The sequence below is a fragment of the Aedes albopictus genome, chromosome 2 (genome assembly GCF_035046485.1).
Source record: "Aedes albopictus strain Foshan chromosome 2, AalbF5, whole genome shotgun sequence".
Taxonomy (NCBI): domain Eukaryota; kingdom Metazoa; phylum Arthropoda; class Insecta; order Diptera; family Culicidae; genus Aedes; species Aedes albopictus.
Window position 1 is genome coordinate 341,435,803 of NC_085137.1, and position 23,245 is coordinate 341,459,047.

The 23,245-nt window shown below is 39.2% G+C and overlaps 1 long non-coding RNA gene across 1 annotated transcript in view; it reads left to right on the forward strand.

Moving 5' to 3' along the window:
- Window positions 1–23,245, forward strand: part of LOC115263151 (uncharacterized) — a 489,784-nt gene that overhangs the window by 149,543 nt on the left and 316,996 nt on the right. The window contains exon 3 of the long non-coding RNA XR_009997875.1: window positions 11,632–11,666. This is a non-coding gene — a long non-coding RNA (uncharacterized LOC115263151). The remainder of the gene's footprint in view (window positions 1–11,631; window positions 11,667–23,245) is intronic.

Here is a 23,245-nt window from a genome sequence, read left to right on the forward strand (position 1 = left end):
GGGACCGGATGAAACGGGATTCCGAGGAGGAGGGTGCATAGTCAAAATAAGTTCGTACGTTTTAAATAACAGTTCGACAGAAAATTAAATATATGTTTTCCTTTTTGATGATTTTTAACAATGAAAGTATAAGAGTCATTTACCTTCACATTTTCTGAAAATTCTTATAATTTCTCAATAAAACTTGAAAAGCCTCATGTGAATGATTTATCACTAGCGTAACACTATAATTATAATAAAACCGAATCAACAATTCCACGCCACAACACTCGGTGCGAGGCTGCAGTCCTTCATCCTCGGCCGTGTCCTACATATGCCAGAACGTTCTGCACCTGGCCTTCCCATCTTGCACGCTGCCCACTAGGTCTACTTGTACAATCCGGAACGCTTGTGAACAACAACTTTGCAGGGTTATTGTCCGGCTTTATCACAAAATACCCTGCCCATCGTATTCCTCCAGCATATGGGGCCTTCCTGATACTACAGGGATAGAGAAAAAGATCAGGACAGGCAAAATATTCACTTTTTAAAAAATGGTCAAGCAGCTGTAGCTTTTGGAAAAGTGCATAAAAAAATCTTGAATATTTACTAAAAGTTGATCAACTAGCTGTATATCAATGGTCCAAATTTGGGAAAAATCGGACTATTCTACATGAAGTTAGAATGATTCTAGAAAAAGTCATAATTATCCGATAGCCAACTTTGAACTGTTATATCTCCGGATTCAATCAACCGATTGCAATGAAATTTTGAGCGTTTATGACACATATAACACAGCGCAACATTTTTTTGTCTCAAGAGCAAACTTATGTGTCTCCGAAGGATTTTGGGCCGCTGAATCCGAATCCGGGCTCAGATTTGCTCTAACACGTCACAGTTTTGAGCTATACCTCAATTTATAGGGCAAAATATGCGATTTTGGGCTTTTTTGACTGCAAGCCATTAAGCAAGGAAATATTTTTTTTAAGCAATCAGAAGGTTAATTGGTCAATTAACATCTAAATTAACGACTCATGCAAAATATTTCGTTTTACCTAATCAAATTTGATAGATTTAAGCATTTTATGTTAGTATGAAAACTTGCATGCAACTTTTGAAGGGTGACTTGTATGGGAAATATCGTACCTAACATAAATCGCTTAAAACTATCAAATTCGATTTGGTAAAACGAAATATTTTGCAAGAGTCGTTGATTTAGATGTCAATTGACCAATTAACCTTTTGATTGCTCAAAAAAAATATTTCCTTACTTAATGGCTTGCAGTCAAAAAAGCCCAAAATCGCATATTTTGCCCTATAAATTGACGTATAGCTCAAAATTGTGACGTGTTAGAGCAAATCTGAGCTCGGATTTGGATTCAGCGGCCCAAAATCCTTCGGAGACACATAAGTTTGCTCTTGAGACAGACAAAAAGTTAATTTTTGTTACGCTGTGTAATGAGCTCTGAAAAAAGTTTGACTAAACTTGAAATTATTAATAAGAAATAAAACTAGGGCAGGTAATCAAAAGTTGAACCAAATTGCAGCTTCCCGAAGTAGCGCAAATTTTGAGTGATTTTTTCTCCCACATGGAAATAATTTGCTACGGAAAAATTTTATTTACATGAAAGCCACGGGTATAAGCTTTCTGTTAAGTAGTAAAAAGTTTGTATTGTAAATTCGATTATTCGTCAACAATGATTTTAATCTTAATTTGAACCATCGTAATCATAATTTGAACCAATTTTAATCTTAATTTGAACTACTGGCGGCAGCAGCTCGAGCATCTCCCACAACAGCCAATTTCGTGCTGAACAATAGAAAAACACATGGATCTGCTAATTCCCATAACTATTTTTCATTAGGCAGTGGAATTTCAACTAAGAATGTTTTAAACTCTTCAGGAACTTGGAAACTAAATTTGGAATTTTCCATCCCCCAAGAGTAAACAAAACAACACTAGCGCAGTCTGTTGGCCAACACTGGAAGCTCGCCCCCGTTTACTAGTTCAAATTTAGATTACATTTGTAACTTCAACTTAAGATAACATTCTCCAAGTAAGAATTACTTATATTTGATAATTTTATGACCAATAATGCGGAATATTATTCGGTTGGTCGATTCTACGATGAATAAGCTTTCATTTGACGTGTTCACATATTGCGTGTGATACAATGCATAAGCTGTACGAGTGCACCGAAAATGTGCTTTCTCTGGGGGGAAATGGGTGATATCACTGTGATTTTCCAATTGCCTGTTTTCCATGACTAAAACGCTTTTTTTCAATGCTTTTAAAGTCCATGTTATCAGGTTATATTACGGAAAGCTGTTTAACATCTTTTTCGGAACAATATTTGCCTAAAAAGTACGTCGTTGTAATGAATTTCGAAATGGTTCAAATTAATATTACAATTTGACTAGTTCAAAGTTTGATTTCTTACCCTACAGTCATTTCAATTATTTTATGATTTTTTAGTAAATTGGCCAAATTTTAATATGCCTTCTATTGTTTTTTTTTTCAATTTACTGACGGTTATTTTGCTACTTCCTTTCAAAACATATTCATATTTTAGTCAATTAGAGGAAATTCTATGAAACTATAATTACCATCTCGAATTTTGAAGCGATGTTGAAATTTTCGATAGTTTGTTGATATATTGGAAAAATATTCTAAGCCAAGCGCTATTATTTTCTTCCGTGTTAACAATGTTAGGTTATATCAAAAGTTTTTCAAAGCTTATCATGATATAAGTCATGAATGCTCAAAATTTCATGGCATTTGGTTCATTGAATCCGGAGATATAATAGTTCAAAGTTGACTAACGGACAATTATGACTATTTCTAGAATCTTTCTAACTTCATGCAGAATAGCCCGATCTTTCCCAAATTTAGACCATTGATACACAACTAGTTGATCAACTTACAGTAAATTCAGATTTTTTGATGCACTTTTCAAAAAGTTACAACTGTTTAACCATTTTTAAAAAGTTAAAATTTTGCCTGTCCCGATCATTTTGTCCCCTGTAAGTTTGCCGTAGAGTGCGAGCTTCGTTCTTTGCCGTTTCACACATGGACATAGCCAGAGGGGGGCGGGGGAGGGAGGCCTGGGCCCCTCCTCCTGGCCACCAGATTTTTTTTTTTAAATCGAGCTAACTCAAACATTATCAATAACTCAGATTTTCGGAATAAAATGCTCAAAAAATAATTCTAATCATCAAGGTTTTTATTCACAGATCGGTGAAGTACTAGATATGTAGTATTGAGCTGAATTTTAGTATGGTGAGAAGGTCAATTCTCCGTTTCTGCAAAAAGCGTGGGTATTATGATTCCTTGCCTAATTTGGTGCTGTTTGAGCAAAACTTTGGTCAACAATGTTGTTGTTTTCTCCATTTCTTGCTACATAAACAACATAATTCGGCACCAACATTTCAAAAGAGCGTAACTGCTTTAGCAACCAATGCCTTCTCACAGAGCTGTGGGTCGTATTTCATTTATCTCACGCAATTCAAATCCATTAATCGAAAGAGGAGGATTTTATCTTTCTATTTGTGCTAGTGGATTGCTCGAGAGGGATGGGATACGCTCCACAGCTTGTGAGAAGGCATTGGTTATAAATGCAGTTACGCCCTTTTGAAATATTGGTGCCGAATTATCCAAAGTTTTGCTCAAACAGCATCAAATTAGGCAAGGAATCATAATACTCACGCTTTTTGTACCATTTCATTGCAGAAACAGAGAACTGACCTTCTCACCATACTAAAATTCTGTATGGAGTTTTAAAATCATCCCACTTTTCTCTGATTTATTGTGATTTTTCAAATTATCGTAGAAACAATCTTAAAAAAGTTCCTGAAAGCTTGAAGTCTGAAGAATTTTATGACACACTCAGCTTAAAATCAACAAAATGGCCACTTACACCCCTTTGATTCTGGGACCATCAATTATCAAACCTTTTTTACTCGAGAACCACAGAAAATTTCGCCAAGTATTTCTTCAAGAGAACCACTTCAATCTTATCATAGAATTTTACCAAATAACATGAATGGTTAAATTTTCCCGGGTAGAGCAATGGCAAAAGAATGGCAAATTTTACCATTAAAACAGAATGTTTAAATGGCAAAATGTGTTATTTGTTTGTTTGAAATAAGAGTTAAAATAACAAAAATAATAACAAAATTTTGGTAGCAGAAAAACATAAAAATAACTTATTTTGCCATTGTAATAACAAAGTAATGGTAAAGCATGCGGATAAAATTAAGAACAAAATAAGTTATTATTGAGATATTGATAACAAAATAAGACCCAAATTAACTGTTATCGGTGAATAACAAAATATGACATTCTCGAGTTATTGATAACAGAATAAGAACAAATTTAGATGTTTATGTGGCGATCAAAATAATGGTAGGTTCAGTTGTTCGAATTCAATTTTAAAATAATGGTAGATTCAGTTATTATTTCAAAGTAGCAGAAGAAAGGTAAAATGAGCTATTTCTTTTTTTTCTTCAATATAATTTAAGTTCATCAATCAATGTAAAAACAGTTTCATTTTGTGGAAATTAAAAACTCAAAACGAAACGAACTTAAAAATCATATTCACTTTGATGAACGTAGCCACCGTTATGCTTGAAATATACAATATAATAGTTAATGGTATATTAAGAGTAAAATATGTTATAGTGCCAAATGTTTATAAATAATTCCTCACAATATCAAAATAATGGTAAATTTAGCTAGGAATGTAAATTATGTTATTGTTTTGATATTTTATACAATTCATTATAAAAGGTGCTAAATTGCTAGTTTTACCATGATAGTAATTTTTGTTAGTGATGTGTTATTTAGCATTATTCATGAATAACATATCAATGACAAGATTTGCTATGATTGTATATTTTGCTATTGATTAGCCATTTTTTTTTTTATCTGTATTAACGAGATTTTTAGCCCTAGGCTAGTTCATCTCGGGACCCACGCTTTACTTCCCTTCCGAATGAAGAACTCACTATTTTGTGAGTTTGTCGGGAGTGGGATTCGATCCCAGGTCCTCGGAGTGATAGTCAAGTGTTCTAACCATCACACCAGGTCCGCTCCACATTAGCCATTTTAAGTTTTTCATAATAACAGAAGAATGGCTAAACGAGATATGATGGCAAAACCAGTTACTATTTTGTCCTTTGTTTGCCATTAGCCTCTACCCGGGTTGTGATGTTCAATTATGAAATACAAAAAAACAGCATGCCAAATTTTCCAGATATGCCAGAACCGGTTGCGGTAGGGAAAAAGAAGGACTTTGTAGAACTACAAACTGCTATAGAGTGCAGTTATGTGTTACTGCTACACGAATTTTCACTAGTATTCAATCTAACAAACGTCATTCTGAGAGCAACATACCTGGGATTTCTTTACGAATTCTTCCAAGGACACCATCAAAAATTTCTTTATGCATTTATTCAGGAACTTTTTCAGGGAGTCTTTCAGAAACTCCACAAGGGACTTCTCCAGGAGTTTCTCCTTCGTGAATTCTTCCATGAACATCTTGCAAGGTTCCAATAGAGATTGTTTCGGGCTTTGTTCCAAGAAATGCTTCAATCTCTCCCTCCCATGATTCCTTCAGAAATTTTACAGATACTTTTGCAAGGATGCACCGACGAATTCCTCCAAGAATTTGTTCAAAGCTTCCTTTAGTGATTCCATTATGGATTGCTCCAGAGATTTTTTTTCAAGAATTCCTCTATGAGTTTCACCAGACATTCCTTCGGGAATTTTTCCTGGGATATCTATAGAGGTTCCTCCAGTGATTGTTCCACTGCTTTTTTCGAGGGTTTCTTCATAAATTCCCAAAGGAATGTCAGAAGAAATTCTTTCAGGTATTTTTGCAAGTGTTCGTTCAGAGAATTCTACAGATATTACTCCATATATTCCTTCAGGAAATTCACTGGAGATTGCTCCAATAATTCAATCTGGAATAATTCGAAGTATTTCAGCAGGAATATCTTCCAGAAATTTAACCAAAGATTAGCTAAAAATTTAAGAATGTTGTACAAAACACTCTTTTTTGAGTTCATCCAAAGAATCCAGCAATAATTCGTCCAAAAATTATTGCAGACATGGATTCCTTCATATTTTTTTTCGAGCTGAAACTCTCCCAGGTATTTCCCAACAAACATTTTTGCTGTATAAGAGTGGAACAAACCACTCTTAAGCAAACTGTTGTTCAACAAACCACTCTTAAACAAACTGTTGTTCAACTAGTTCTGTTTCTTGGGTTGTTAAGAAAGCTTTCCTGGGATTTCCAAAGGAATTCCTCATAGGATTTCTTTAGGAACTCCTCCAGGTTTTCCATCAGGAATTCCTCCAGGGTTTCACTCGGGAATTTCTTTTGTGTTTCTTTCAGGAACAACTCCAGGGATTATTTTAAAAATTCCTCCAAGGATTCCTCCAGCAACACTTTCTATAATTCCTTCAGGAGTTCCTCTTGGAATTCTTTCAGGAACTCCTCCTGGAATTAATCTAGTACTTCCTCCAGGGACTGTTTAGGGGTTTCCTTAGTAATGCCTCTAGGAACTACTTCCGGGATTCCTCCTGGGGTTTCTTCAGGAACTCCTGCAGGGATTCCTACAGTGATTTCTCAAAGAGTTCCTCCACGTACTCTACTTAGAGTTCCTTCAGGATTTCTTCAAGGATTCCATCTGCAATTTCTTCAGGAATTATTGCTGGGATTCCTCCAGAAATTTCTCAAGGGATTTCATCAGAGATTGCTCCAGGAATTATTCCAGGAATTCCTTCAGAAGTGCCATTTGAGAATCCTCGAGGAATTCTTCTAGAGACACCTGTGTTAATCCCTTACGGCATTCCTCTAGGATAACCTTCAGGGATTCCTCCGAGAATTTTGGCAGGGCATAACTCGGGCATTCCTTCTGTGTTTCTTACTGGAACAATTTATTCTAAACATTTCTCCAAAAAGCTTTAGGATTCCTTCAGGAATTCCTTCTTGTATTCTTTAAGGAACTCCTTCAGGAATTAATTCAGTACTTCCTTCAGAGACTGTTTAGGGATTCCCTAAGGAATTTCTCTTGAAAATGCTTCCGGGATTCCTTCTGGAGTTTCTTCAGGAACCCTTCTAAGGATCCTTTAGAATTTATCAAAGAATTCCATCTGCGACTTCTTTAAGAATTATTCCTGGTATTCCTCTACGAATTCCTTAAAAGCTTCATTCACTAATTTATTCAGGAATTCTCCAGAAATTTTCCCAGGGATTGCTCTGGGAATTCCTGTAAGAATTTCACTAAAAATTCCTCCAGAAATTCTTCTGGAGATTTCTCAAGAAGTTTCTCTGGAGATTCCTTTAGCAATTCATACAGGCATTCCTCTTGTATATCTTCAAGGGATTCCTCCAAGAATTCCTACAAGATTTTTTTCAAAGATTGCTCCACGAAATCCTCCAGGGTTTCCTCAATGTATTTCTTCAGAAATTCCTCCAGTAATTGCTTCCGGGATTTTTCCATGAATTCCCAGGATTATCTTTATTAATACCTTCTAGTATTTTTTTCAGGAATTCCTTCAAGAATTCTTCCAGATTTTCGTCCTGGAATTCCTGCAATAATTCCTCTAGGAATTCCACTGAAAATCTTCAAGGAACTTCAGAGATTTATCCAGGGCTTTCTCCGCGAATTTCTCACGAATTCCCTCAGAGATTCCTTCAGTCAGAAATTCCTTCGAGGATTTCTCCAAGAATTCTACCAGACATTTTTCTAAAAATTCCTCGGAATTTCTCAGGGGATTTTTCAGACAATTTCACTCGAAGTTTCTCTAGAGATTCTTCCAGAAATTTATTTAGTAATTGTTGCAAGCATTTCTCGGAAGACTCTTCCAGAAATTCCTTTAAGGATTCCTCCAGAAATTCCCAAAGGAACTCCTCCTGGAAATTCTCTGGAATTACCCCAAGAACTTCTTCAGGAATTCGTCCAGCAAATTCTCTAGGAATTGATCTGGGAATTGCTCCTGGACATCTTTCAGAAATTATGTCAACAATTTCTCCAGGAGTTTTTCCAAAAAATCATGCAGGATTTTTTTGTAGAAATTCTTCCAGGAAGTCCTCCAGGAATATTTTCAGGAATTTTTCAGAGATTCCTCCAGGCATTTCTGCAGGAATTTCTCCTGAGAATCCTTTATGAATTGCTTCAAGGATTCCTCCAGGGATTTCTACTCGAATTTCTCAAGGAATTTTCTCAAAGGTTCCTTAAGAAGTTTTTCTAAGGACTCTTCCTGCAAATTTTCTAGGTATTTTTTCAGAAATTCTTCCAGGAATTTTCCAGGAACATATTCAGAAATTTTTCATGGATTACTTCAGGTATTCCTCCAGAGATTTCTCTAAGGATTTCTCCACAAATTTCTTCAAGGATTCCCCCAGGGATTCTTTCAGAAATTCCTTCGAGGATTTCTCCAGGAATTCCTCCAGAAGTTACGCTAGAAATTCTTCTAGGATTTTTTCAAGGGATTTTCCCAGAAATAGAATAATAATAGTAATCTCCCAGAATTCCTCTAGAGATTTCTATAGAAATGTATCCAGTAATTATTTCAAGAATTCCTTTAGAAATTCTTCCTGCAATTCCCACAGGAATACCTATAGGAATTCCTCCAGGCATTCCTCCAAGATTTTATCCAGGAATTTATCCACAAATTTATTCAATGATTCCTCCAGGGATTCCTTCAGGAATTCCTTCGAGGATTTCTCCGGGAATTCCTCCAGAAATTCCGCTAGAAATTCCTCCAGGAATTTCTCAAGGCACTTTTTTCAGAAATAGAAAATTAACAGAAATATAAATCTGGGCCCATATAACCGAGGCGGTAAACGCACGGGTATTCAGTATGGCCATGCTGAGGGTGACGGATTCGATTCCCGGTCGGTCCACGATCTTTTCGTGAAGGAAATTTCCTTGACTTCCTTGGGCATAGAGTATCTTCGTGCCTGCCACACGATATACACATGCAAAATGGTCATTGGCAGAGGAAGCTCTCAGTTAATAACTGTGGAAGTGCTCATAGAACACTAAGCTGAGAAGCAGGCTTTGTCCCAGTGAGGACGTTACGCCAAAAAGAGGAGAGGAGGATAAATCTCCCAGAATTCCTCCAGAAATAAATTTAGTAATTCTTTCAAGAATTCCTCTAGAGAGGTTCCTCCAGAAATTCACACAGGAATACCTGCTCTAGGAATTCTTCCAGGAACTTTTCCAGGAATTCCTCCAGAAAATACCCCACAAAATTTCTTCAGCAATTCCTCCAGGATTTTCTTCATTAAATCCTCTAGGAATTTCTTCAAAGATCCTTCCAGGAAATTCTCCAGGAATTCTATCACGATTTTTTCAGGGGTTCCTCCAGGAACCCCTCTCAAGATTTGTCCAGAAATTGCTTCAGGGATTTCTCCACGAATTTTTCCAGTGATAATGCCAGAGATTCCTTCTGGGAATCCTCCAGAAATTTATCCAAGGCACAATGGTCGGAAAAAGATAAAGTTCGGCCAAAACTCTTTTTATGTGTTTAATCGAAGTTATAGGTTGCCTAGATATGTTATATAGTATTTTTAGTGTATAAAAAGGGGTATTCAAAAATAACGTAATTTCAATAATTTCAAAAACGATAAAAATCAGTAAACCCCATATTTTTTGCGTTTTTTTGTTAGAAAATCAATTCGAATTTAAATAAATGATCATGTTTCGATCAAATCTAATCAAGTTTGTTCAAAACATGTGTAAAATGTGGATAGATAAATTATATTTTAGTAAAAAATGGAAAAATAACGTAAAATATATGAAAAAACATGACTTTTTTAAATAGCTCTAATTTGAAAAACTGCAAATTTCTGCAAAATATTTAAACGTTTTTAGGCAGCTCTAAACATGATGTTTTTTTTTTTATCTGTATTAACGAGATTTTTAGCCCTAGGCTAGTTCATCTCGGGACCCACGATTTACTTCCCTTCCGAAGGAAGAACCCACATTTTGTGAGTTTGTCGGGAGTGGGATTCGATCCCAGGTCCTCGGCGTAAGCATGATGTTTAAGATGTACTATTCGAAATTGCGGCGACACGTGACGACACGAACCGTTTTTTAACTTAAAAATTACCAAAATTTCTAAGGTACAATATATGTGTTTACGCCGATTTCTCCCTTTTTGTGTGGATATCCACCAAATTGATTTCCATTAAGAACAAATCCAAGTGTACAGATTTAGAGCGTTACCAATACGAAATAATAGACAAATAGTCCCCTCTGTACACAATACAGCACAATAACCATAGTGAACAGTAGAACTTGTGTTCTTCCTAAAATGTATCCATTTGTATCAATCCCATTCAAACATATTGTATAAAACCAAGTAATGAACCCAATAAAGTCAGTTATAGTTAACCATGAAACCAGTACAAACCGAAATACATCACTCTCGTTATCCAGTGTACCAGTACAAGTGAGAAACTATTCCCCCTGCTGCAAAGGTGTCTTCCAGAGCCATCAGTATGATTCTTGCGTTAACAATATGAAAATTTGAAAAGTTTTGTGACATATTAATTTTGCACCATACGTGCATTCAAACAGTCCAATAACAAGCTTTCATATGCTGGATAACTTAAAACATAAATTCCATTCTCAAAATATTATTATTTTTCTTTTTTCGAATAATTCATTTTTCAATTTTATGACTTAGGCCACTTTGGCAGTGAAAATGTCATTGAAATACAAACACTGGTATGCTTTTAATTAAGAATCATAAAAGTTCAATACATAAGCTTTGTTATGAGGTGAAACAAAGTTTAAAAATATTAATTTCGTTTTTTGAGAGTTTTGGCCGCCCCTTTGTATGGAGCCCGACCAATGTGCAAGGGTTCTTCCAGGAATTCCTCCTGGAATTTCGCATGAGATTTTTTTTCTGTAATTTCTTCAGCAATTCCACCCAGAATTCCTATGAAGATTTCTACAGGAATTCCTCCAGGTTTTTTTTCCAGAGATTGCTCCAAGAATTCATCCAAGAAATTTTTCCATGATTTTGTGCTCTCACCCAAGAATTCTTCCAGGAATTACGCCAGGCATTCCTCCAGGATTCTCTCTGAAGATTTTCCCAGGAAATGTTTTAGTGATTTTTTTAGAAATACCTTCAGGGATTACTCCAAGAATTCTTCCAAGGATTCCTTCTGAAATTTCTCTAAAATTTCCTCTAGGAATTCCTCATGAGGTTTCTTCTGAAATTTTTCTAGGGATTCCTCTCAGAATTCCTTCAGGAATTTCTCCAGAATTTTACGTTTAGTCATAAAAGCTAGTAGGTACTTTCTTCTGCACTCCGCCAAAGATGGTCCGAAGTACCCGACGCTCGAACACTTCGAGTGCATGCATGTGCTCCTCGAGCATAGTCCATGTCTCGTGCTCGTAGAGAACCTTTAGATTATAACGATTATTACATAATGATGCACAGAGGACTCAGTATAAATCCAACGGAAATGTGATAACGCTAAAAAATTTACTGAGTCTTCGGCACATAATACAAGGACCTATTGACAATGGTAAAAATTCAAATACCAATAAACTATGTTTTGCTCAGCGTCATTAATCTTGTAGCAAACGAAATATCATTAATTTCGATTTTCTTTCTCATTCCAGGTGTTGAAATGCGAATACCCATCAATGTCCATCAGGTAAGACCCATTCACTCTATTCCAGTAGAATGCCCGCATAAATTTATTCAATTTCTAACCCGTACTGAATAAACAAAACGACTCCAAAGGTCACTCGAAGATTGATAAACCTACCTCAAAGAACGGCCCTCTAATCCAATAACCGAAGAACAATGCCTAATCAAATTCAGACTCTGTAACTATCCCCGAAATGAACCGGAATAACCGCATACCATCGGTCCTTGTTATGTGGCATTTCTCCAACTAGCCAAACGGACGGTCGGACGTCGATGTCATACCAAGGCAGCCGCAGCAGCAGCATTGTTCTCGGTGTGATTCGTACCATTGCCTTCAGTCGTAATTAGGTTTACGACGCGTAATCTACTTTCTGACCGGTCAAGCCAGCAACCATTTATATCCCTCGGCCACCTTCCGTACCGGTTTACCGGCCGTCCTCCCTTCGTCCTGCTAAGGTGGACAATATGCCAAAATCTGTTCCGCGCGTCGTCTTAGCCGTCGTAGCAGCAGACGACGACAGAGAGAAAAGACCTGAATTTTATTATTAATCATTAGGCTTGTTTCTTCGTTCGGGGAAAGAAAGTCCAATCCGTGATCGTGATTCGGTAAAAGTTGGACCTTGTTGAAGTTATAAGCGGAGCCTACGCAATGAATCATAGCCATCGGAGACGGCTTGCGGTAGATCAATGCTAGCGCTGACTACCGAAAAGAAAGTTGCCAGTCAGTTGCGGAACAAAAAAAAAAAAAAATGTTGCAAAGTGGGTGCCAGTAAAGAAACTTTTGTAATTAATTTCTTTTTTTCCTTTTCGCGAACAACGTGGCACGGGTGGGCAGAAGTTTTATCCTAATTTTGCAGCTGGTGACTGTCCGTGGAATATTGGACGGCGAGAATTACGCTTTGTGAAGAAGGGACCTAATAGTGGTAATGGAAGCTACCTAATTGCTTCCTGAATAGGTTTTATGCCATTGTGTTTACCTTACAAAAGTGGACGCGACGTATTATAACGGGCAATATTGCTGTGAAATAATACTTTGAAATGAAAAGGAAAACTCATCAAGAAAAACCCAGATTAATCCACCTAGTGGTGATAGTGCCTTTCTCGTCGAACATGTACTCATGATCTTTCCTTGGTTGGGATACGACTGGGATGATTTTGCTTCACAATGTTGGCTTCAGCCTTTTGGGGGAATCGAAAACACTAGTTTATGATTTTTTCCGACGTTTCGGTCCGTATGGGGACTTTTCAAGGGTTCAATCGGTCAAGGTTTCCTAGTCAAGATGGCCTTGATTAACTTAAAAATGTCACACGGAAGTTTTGGTATTTATTGAGTCCGTTCGGTTTGAAACCGTCGTGATGCGGACAATCTCCTACCTATCGGACGGTCTAGAATTCGGTCCCTGTTTTGGAATCTTCGACTATTGCTTTGTTTAGCTAGTTTCTGTGCATGGGCCATCATTTCGAAGCATGATATTTCCGTCGACGTAATGCGAACTGTTCCTGAATCCTGAGAATACCTTATTTAGAAAAGCAATAATTTTAATAAAATTGGGAAACTTAATAATTGAACATATTCCGACGTTACGTTAAACGTATAGACAGAGCTGAAAAATATCAGAGTTTTCAGTTGACTGCCTGAGCACCTTCACTATCACTGAAGACCGATCAACATCAAGACGATTATTACGAGCTAGGATATAACGTCTTTCACAATCACAGATGACTTTACGGTCTTCGACATAGTTTTTTCTTCACACTTTAATCTGTATTTTATTATCATAGGTTTCAAAATTCATGTAAAATTTGACAAAAAATGCAAGCAAGTGAAATTGCCCATCTAAATCCCATAAAAAATTCCCAGTAGTTTTAGACGCAAAAGAGGATTTTCATTTTCTCATATAACGTTGACCTATCCTACTGTATATTTTCACACCTCAGTGATTTGATGAGATTGCTTTAGTACAGAAAAACAAGACATATCAATTGTAACATATTGCTATTATATTCATCGTGACAAAAAAATAATCGCCAAATGCTAATCAGGTTGCGTTTCACAAGCCGCTGCTGGCTTGATGTTGGTAGTGAGTAGACGTCAAACGAGCAAAAACGATTAATATTTGATTCAACCGTTTAAAACAAGGACGATGGAGAGCAGTCCTGCAAAATATCAGTGTCAGTGCCTGTTTTTCAGCCAAAAATGAATGACTGCGGCGGTCATTTTCAGTTCCTCGATGTGAGAACTGACAGAGTCCGAGAGCTCCATTCATGAGCAACCCAACAAGGTCAATTCCCAATCATTCACACACTACTCATGCTGACAGGCCATTCGTCTTGTGAGAGTGAGTGCCCTATACAATACCACGGGTGAAAATACTCAAATACAGAAAATTGAATGAAAATTTAGCCCGGTCGGCGCTCGCTTTCAGCACGCTGCATGTGAGTGTGAGTACCTATTTCATTTCGCTCCCGTGTTGCTGATCGGAAAGCAACATTGACAAAACAAAACGAAGAAAATGAAAAGAGCAAAATATCGCTATCATAAAGGCCTGTCGAAAAATTTCAGTACTGCTACTCACTCTCCAATGGAGAGTGAGTAGAGTAAGACGTCTGTATGTATGTGGCCTTAGTTCAGTCAAGATTTTGTTCTCTTACACATATTTATCGCTTGCATTGACTTTGTTCATTTTTGTAGTTCCTGCGAAGCACCCTACGAAGCACCCAATGCTGGTTTTGCATCACTATCGGTAGCCTCTAATGTGGTCTGAGCCTATTTTTTTGCTAATCGTTCCTCATGGCTTAAAAAAGACCGCGGTTTGATGTGTCGCATGCTTCCGGCTGGACACCCTAGATCGGTCCCGGAACACTATCGGTAGCCTTTATAAAGATCTTCGTTGTGGTCTGAGCCTATTTTCTGGCCAATCGTTCATCACGTTATTCAAAAAGTCGCTGTTTAATATGCCGCAGGCATGGGTTTTGATCTCTAATACATTTGACCACTTCCTGCGGGACACCCGGAACCGGTTCCGGAATTCTATCGGTTGTTCCAAATTTGATCTGAAACTATTTTCTTTTATTAACCGTTTATCAGGTTGCCTGAAGAGCTTGCGATTTGATGCGTCGCATGTAAGGTTTTGGTTAATTTTTGTACTTGGCTACTTCCGGCGTGACATCTGGAACCGGTTCTGCAACACTACCGGTTCCGATATGGTCTGAGAATGTTTTCCTGCCTACTGTTCATCAGGCTATCGAAAAAGCCGCTGTTTGATGTATCGCATGCATGGGTTTGGTTTACTTTCATATTTGGCCACTTCCGGCGGAACACCCAGAACCGGTTCCAGAATACTACCGGTTCAAATATGGTCTGAGAATGTTTTCCTGCCTACTGTTTATCAGGTTATCGAAAAATCCGCTGTTTGAAGTGTCGCATGTATGGGTTTGGTTCACTTTCATATTTGGCCACTTCCTGCTGGTCACCAGGAACCGGTTCCGGAACACTACCGGTTCATATATGGTCCGAGAATATTTTCCTACCTACTGTTCATCAGGCTATCGAAAAAGCCGCTGTTTGATGTATCGCATGCATGGGTTTGGTTCACTTTCATATTTAGCCACTTCCGGTGGAACACCCAGAACCGGTTCCAGAATACTACCGGTTCAAATATGGTCTGAGAATGTTTTCCTGCCTACTGTTTATCAGGTTATCGAAAAATCCGCTGTTTGATGTGTCGCATGTATGGGTTTGGTTCACTTTCATATTTGGCCACTTCCGGCGGGTCACCCGGAACCGGTTCCGGAACACTACCGGTTCAGATATGGTCCGAGACTATTTTCCTGTTTACCATTCATCATGTTTTCGAAAGTGCCGTGGTTTGATGAGTCGCATGAATGGGTTTGTATCGTTTTCATATCTGGCCCCTTCCTGGGGTACCGATCCGGAACACCTAAATGGCCATAACTCCGGAACGGCTGGACCGATCCGAACCATTTTCAATAGGAAACAATGGGACCAGATTCCGCGTCGAATGAACCGTTGGTTCTTAAAATCGGTTGAGGTTTACTGCCAAAAAGTGATGTGAGTTTTTTTTTGTACACACACATACACACACACATACATACACACACACAGACATCACCTCAATTCGTCGAGCTGAGTTGATTGGTATATGTGACTCGACCCTCCGGGCCTTCTATCAAAAAGTCATTTTTGGAGTGAACATATAGCCTTTCCAGTACACTTAGTGTACGAGAAAGGCAAAAAAGGTTCGTTAAGGTGATGTTCTTCATACCATATTCTTCTTCATCTTGGCATAACACTGCAACTGGGACAAAGCTCGCTTCTCAACTTGTTCTATGATGAGTCATAAACTATTTTTACTTACTTACCGATCAGGCTAAGGCCGGGGTGGCCTCTGCTATACATAGAAGCCGTATCCATTCCACTCAGTCCATGGCTATTTGTCTCCAGTTTCGCACTCTGCGTAGGGTCCGCAGATCGTCCTCCACTTGGTCGACCCACCTAGCTCGCTGCGCTTCACGTCTTCTTGTACCGGTCGGATGACTCTCGAGAACCATTTTAATCGGGTTGCTATCCGACACCCTGATGACGTGACCCGCCCACCGTAGCCTCCCGATTTTCGCGGTATGGACGATGGTTGGTTCTCTCAGCAGCTGCACTATGGGGCGGCTCCATACAAACAGGGGGCCAATAATATTTTCGCGTCAATTTCGTAATGTCTTGCTTCTATTCGTAAAGTTTATGCCTGAAAAATATGAAAAACATGTTGAACAGGTTGTTTTTAACACGACAGTATCAAACAGCATGACCTTATAAGGGCATTGCCTACTTTTAAGCGTTTAAGGATTTTTGTTCCCATTTACAAAATGTATTCCAATTCGTAAAAACACGCTTCGCTAAGAGATCCAAGACCAGATTTAGACTGCACTATGATTGATCTACCGATAAAAGTGGCCATGACGACCAAATGTTTCCTCAGAGGTATTTAAGGGGCTGTCCATAAACCACGTGGTCATTTTTTTGGGACTTTTCAAACCCCCCACCCCCCCCCCCCCCCCCGCGTGGCCATTAGTCCATACAAAATTTTTTATTTGTCCATACAAAATGGTCATTGGCCGAACCTCCCCCCCCCCTCCCCTCATGACCACGTGGTTTATGGACAGCCCCTAATGGCCAATAGGGTGATTTTATATAGCAATATCTAAATCATCGCCGTCAACTTGATTGGAATTGCAGAAAAGCAGCTAGTAGCAGCCAAATTTGATTTCAATGTCTCCCAGGGATCCGAAACTAAGACATAGAAGTAGTCCCAAAGCGAAACTTTTTTTGTATGGAACGGTCTGTATGAAGAAAATTTGCTTTTTTAAATTTGGTATCATTTAATAGTTTTACAATCAACATTTCTACGTCTGACGTATCATTCGAAAGGTTTATAAGCAAGGTTCCAGAAACTACTTTAAAAGAATGACGTTTTTCATTTAAGCCAAAGATATGTAAAGTTGAACATTTCATTCGTTTTACCAAAAAATGGCAATGGTCTCATTTAGCTACCAATATCTCGATAAGTATAGGGATTAGCAAACTAATATTCTAGGGTTTACTGGTCCAAGTGGTCTACTTTCAACTACCGAAGTTAAATCTCAAATTCAATAAAGTCAATTTTCGATTTTTGGCCACCTGAATCCCCTTATTGAGCTGATGCAGCTCGTGGTTCATTCGCCTTCTCCAAGTCCCGTCTTCCATCGGCACTCCGCCGTAGATGGTACGCAACACCTTCCGTTCGAAAACTCCAAGGGCGCGTTGGTCCTCAGCACGTAGGGTCCATGTTTCGTGCTCATGGAGGCGTTTGTAGATTGTTAACTACGTGTTATGGGTAGCACGCAGATCGTACTAAATTTCTTGGCCTATATCGATGCGTGGAAAATTCAGGCAAGGAATCGTTCAAGAAATAATAAAGCGTCGCTTTATTCCGCATCCTAGTACGGAACTAAAAAGAAACGTCAAATCAAATGGGGCTTGCTGTGTTAAATTCCGGTCATGGAAAAATGATGCACTGAACGAAAATTATTTGAGCGATTCCGTTTGAAGTGCATAACTCGCATTACGGCTATCTTTATTCGATCGGCCAAATATAATATCATCTGCAAATCCAAGCAGCTGAACGGACTTCGTGAAAATCGTCCCTCTCGTGTTTATCCGGGTTGTTCATAAACCACGTAGACCAAAATTTGGCCATTCCCCCAAAAAGTCTACGTGGTTTAAGAACGGCCCCTCATTACACCCTTTAAAGCAAAGTTGAACAGCAAGCACGAAAGACCATCACCTTGCCGTAACCCTCTTCGAGATTCGAAGGGACTCGAGAGTGTCGCTGATACTCGAACTACGCACATCACTCGACCCATCGTCGCCTTGTTCAATCGTATCAGTGGTGGGCTTCGTGGCCGAGCGGTTAGCGGCGTCAGTCGTTTAGGTGTCTCGCAAGCTTCGGAGTGTGGGTTCGATTCCCGCTCCAGTCGGGGAAACTTTTCGTCAAACGGAAAATTCTTCACTGGGCCACTGGGTGTTGTATGTGTTGTCCGTTGTCGAATGTTAGTAATGTTCAGTCTGTAGAGGCCGTAATGTCGAAGACGGTATAATTGTCTTTACCCGGGAATGCGTATTCGTGCATAATCTTCCATAGCTGTTCTCGATCGATTGTATCATACGCCGATTTGGAATCGATGAACAACTGATGTGTGGGCACGTTGTATTCGGGGCATTTCTGCAACACCTGGCGGATGGCGAACATCTGGTCCGTTGTAGCGTGTTCACCCATAAATCCAACCTGATATTGCCCCACGAGCTCTCTTGCAATCGGTGATAGACGGCGGCATAAAATTTGAGAGAGTATCTTGTAGGCAGCGCTCAATAGTGTGATCGCGCGGTAGTTCCCGCAATCCAACTTGTCGCCCTTTTTGTAGATGGGACACACGATGCTTTCCATCCATTCCTCCGGTAATACTTCTTCCTCCCAAATCTTGGTAATGACCCAGTGTAGTGCTCTCACCAGTGCTTCTCCACCGTATTTTAGAACCTCGCTTGGTAGTTGATCTGCTCCAGCGGCTTTGTTGTTTTTCAACCGGCCAACCTCCTCCTCAATCTCTTTGAGGTCGGGGCCGGAAGTCTTTCGTCCTGCGCAGATACTCCTAGATCTGTTACCACGCCACCTTCGGTACTTGCAACGTCGCCATTGAGGTGCTCATCGTAATGCTGCCGCCACCTCTCGACCACCTCACGCTCGCTCGTGAGCACATTACCGTGATTATCTCGGCACATGTCAGCTTGTGGCACAAAGCCTCTGCGCGAGCGGTTCAGCTTCTCGTAGAACTTTTGTGTGTCCTTAGCGCGGTACAGCTCTTCCATCGCTTCGCGATCTCGTTCTTCCTGCTGGCGCTTCTTCATCCGGAAGACTGAGTTCTGCCTGTTCCGCGTCTGTCTGTAACGTGCCTCATTCGCTCTCGTACGGTGTTGCAGCATTCTCGCCCATGCTGCATTCTTCTTGTTTTTTAACTGTTCACATTCGCCGTCGTACCAGTCGTTTCTGTGATTTGAAATTGCGAAACCTAGTGCTGTAGCCGAGGTACTACCTATGGCGGATTGGATGTCCCTCCAGCCAGCTTCAAGTGTAGCTGCGCCAAGCTGCTCTTCCGTTGGTAGGGCCACTGCTAACTGCTGCGTGTAGTCTTGAGCCACTTCTACGTTACGCAGCTGCTCGATGTTGAGCCGCGGTGTTCGACTTCGACGCCTGGTGACAACTGTCGAAAGTTTTGAGCGCATGCATACAGCGACTAAGTAGTGATTCGAATCTATATTTGCACTGCGGTATGTGCGGACATTGCTTATATCCGAGAAGAATTTACCATCGATAAGAACGTGGTCGATTTGGTTTTGTGTTTGATGGTCGGGTGATCTCCAGGTGGCTTTGTGGATATCTTTGCGGGAGAAGAAGGTGCTTCGGACTACCATACCACGGGAGGCTGCAAAGCTTACGCATCGCTGGCCGTTATCATTCGATACGATAACTATGGTTATTCCTCACAAATTACAATTTTCCATTCGTGTACAGTCAGGTTTTTTTACGCGGTTTTCATTTACGCGGCCGCGTAAATGAAAACTCCATACAAAAAAGAATTTATCGTCTTATTTTTGCATGATTCGTCGAAAAATGGTGAGACTTTTTTTACGCGGTTTTTTGGTTTTTGAACTGAGTTTTTTTACGCGGTACGTATCCCCCGTGTTAAAAAAACCTGACTGTATTGTATAGTGATAAGCATGAGGTTACTCTACACCTATAGAATTTCTATTACGAAAAGTCTCTGGACCAACCGGAAATCGAACCCGACGCCCTCTGTATGGTTTTGCCGAACATTCGTGTGTTTACGTTTAGAAATTATGTTCGTGTGTTTTCGTTTAGAAATTATGTTACGGGTATAAATATTTGTTGCAATAATAAGTCAGAATAATTGTTTAATGTGTTCAAAGTTTAATATTCGTGCGTTCTTTGTGTTACATATTGAATTTCAACTTGTAAATATTCCCCTAGTATTAACTAACATGACTATCCCATGAAAAAAGACACTATTTTTTCTGTAATTACCGCCTACCCCCGTTGGTTTGAGCGACACCTCATGCAAACCAACGGGGTTCATTTTTTAATTTGAACTTCTAGTAACCCTGTGGGCATCGGAAAACACACTGATGATAACCTTTTTTGCTGTTTTGTTTTGATTTTCAATTCCGTTTCACCCCGTTCCAGGAGTAGAATGTCATTTGAACCTTTTTTAGTTTGAACGATGTGCAGATTAGAGGGGGTCAAATTATAAAGTGTTCAGATTAGATGAGATCAAACCAACGGGGTAGACGGTATTGCGTTAGGGGCATTCTTGCAGGTATTACTTGAATGTGTTCTGCAAGAATTCTTCTAAAGATTCCTCCAAAAATTAGGATTTACTCCTTCTCCTGCACTGCTTAAGATTTTTCTCTATGATTACATCCAGAGATACACGGTGTCAAAATTTTGATTATTATCGAACTTTCATGTACCTCGGATTTTTGTCATAGAATGTTAGAATTTCGGCTACAATTTATACATGCAAAATTTGAAAATATTCTATCGGGGAAAATTTGAGTTAGATGAGTTTTTAGCTATTTCCCATACTAAAAATCAATAATTGCTATTTTAGCCCAAAAAACGTCCCATACAAAATGTATGGAAAAATTTTCGCCGATGAAATATTTTCTAGTTTTCCAATTATGAATATATAGCCCAAATACTTATCATTTTCGAAGAAAAATCCGAGGTACATCAATGTTCGATAATGATCGAAATTTTGACACCGTGAGATACTGCCAGATATTCCTTTTCGATTTTTTTTCAATACTTTTTTTTTCAAATGTTACGGTATTTTTATAGAAAGATAAGATTCTCGCTGGATTTCCTTGATTGATTCGAGCAAGATTTCCCCCAAGATTGTCCCAGTATCTCTATAAAATGCATTTCTGCCCTTTTATTTGTTTCATAACTTTCTCCAGGGTTTTCTTCAGAGATTATTTCCGAAACTCGTCCAGGAATTTGCCTAGGTTATATTTTTTTCAAGAAATTTCTCAAAGAATCATTTTTATACTAGTCAAGTTTTTCAGAAATTTGTTCAGAAATTCCTCTTGGGACTTCCTTAGCGATTATTTTGGAAGTACCTTGAAGGATTGCGGCGGAAGTTCGTGCACGTATTCTTTCATGTGTTGCTTCACACATTTCTGTAGCTATTTCTTCTTAGAAATATTATCAGAATTTTTCCAGAAATTTCGCCGAGGGGTTGTCAGAGAGCGTGTGTAGAGATGGCTCGGCAGCTGGAGGCCGGATTTGCGCGCGCGTTGCCTTCGGTGCTCTGATTTTTTTTTCGTTTCGCATTTTTAGTTCGATTGATGGCAGGTGATTATCCGGTGAGTTTGTTCCTAGTTATTCTCTTTCTATGGATTCTTTATCAATTATTATATTAATTCAATTTTATACCATAGGTGATAGTTTGTATTCATATGTTTATAATGTCCTCCTTTCAAATATTTTTTCATTGACTTTGTATAGTTCGTCACCATGAGTGTCGACTTGGATTTTTGTTCCATTTTGTCACTGTTCGGGATAGCATTTTACAAATTATCTCTTCTTTTTATTGATTTTTATTTTTTGTGCAATCTCTTAACAACATACTGTTTCTCTATGTATCTGTCCATGTATATTTGTTGTATGTATTTTTATGAATAAATATTGAGCGATCACCTTACGTGGGTGGTCGATTGTTTGCTTTCCGCACAGAGAACAGACATCCAAGTCCAGTTCCGAAACTGTGTAAGGAATTTAACGGCCATTTGAAATCGGCAACACAAGTGGCAATAGCGTGGCGCTGCAATCGGTTAATTTCCCATACTAATTTAATTCACCACTTGAAATGTTTCAATTCACCACTGACTGTGGCAATATGGTGTTTGGTGGCGTTAGTGCTGTTATCGTGTATTGGTTTGCAACCTTACTCAAGTGAAGATTCAAATCCTTACACAACTTTCCAAATGAAATTTGTTCTAGCCTGGATGTCTGTTCTCTGTGCTTTCCGCGTGAAGCGAGCAATAGTGCATCAGATTGCATGTTTTGTCACGTTCAATAAGTTGAATGACGTTTGAACCATTTTAAGTTTGAACGATGTGCAGATTAGCGGGAGTCAAATTAAAAAGTGTTTAGTTTAAATCAGGTCAAACCAACGAGGGTAGACGGTATCTGGTACATGACAGTCACACATAAATGTCTTCTCCTTACCCGCCGCGCATCCCCACCAGTGCAGTCGTAAAGCAAAAGTTGAGTGATTCCAAAGAACCATATCGTAAAATGTAAAATCCGTAATTTCACTACCACTCACAAAATTTCATCCATCAAAACTCCAGTGCCCAACACTTGTATCAAACGACATGAAAGACTCGCTTCCACTACTTTCTGCTCGTTCGTTCGTCATCAGACGAATCACAGAAGCGAAAGCAGAGCACGGAGTAAATTTTTTATCACGCAAAGGATAATCCTAATTAGTGAATCACAGTGACTCCAAAGTGCACCGAGCGAGCAAACCGGGCCGAGCGCAAACGAATGCCAAGTGCGGGTGGCGTACAAAACTAATCCACCTAATCACTCATTCGTTTGCAATTCATGCCCCCACCAGCCGAAGAGCTCCATGCTCTGCTCTGGCTTGCTTGCTGGTCATGTTTTCTGCTCAACCAACTAAGCTTGGCTTGCTCCCACGCACCCGCTGGATTCCTAGCTATAAGGGCAACTTTTTCTGCGTGGTATCTCGTCTAGCACGAAACTTTGGTTGGATTACAGGATTAGCTACGCTCAGCTAGCGAAGGAAACAAAAAAAAACAATTTGTTACGGTAGTACACGCTGGAAATTTGCTTGTGGCTTAGACTACATCGATTTCAGTACCCGTCCCGGCTGCTGGTGGCAACAAGCGGTACGACATGGAAAATGGAAATCCAAAGTGCCAACAGC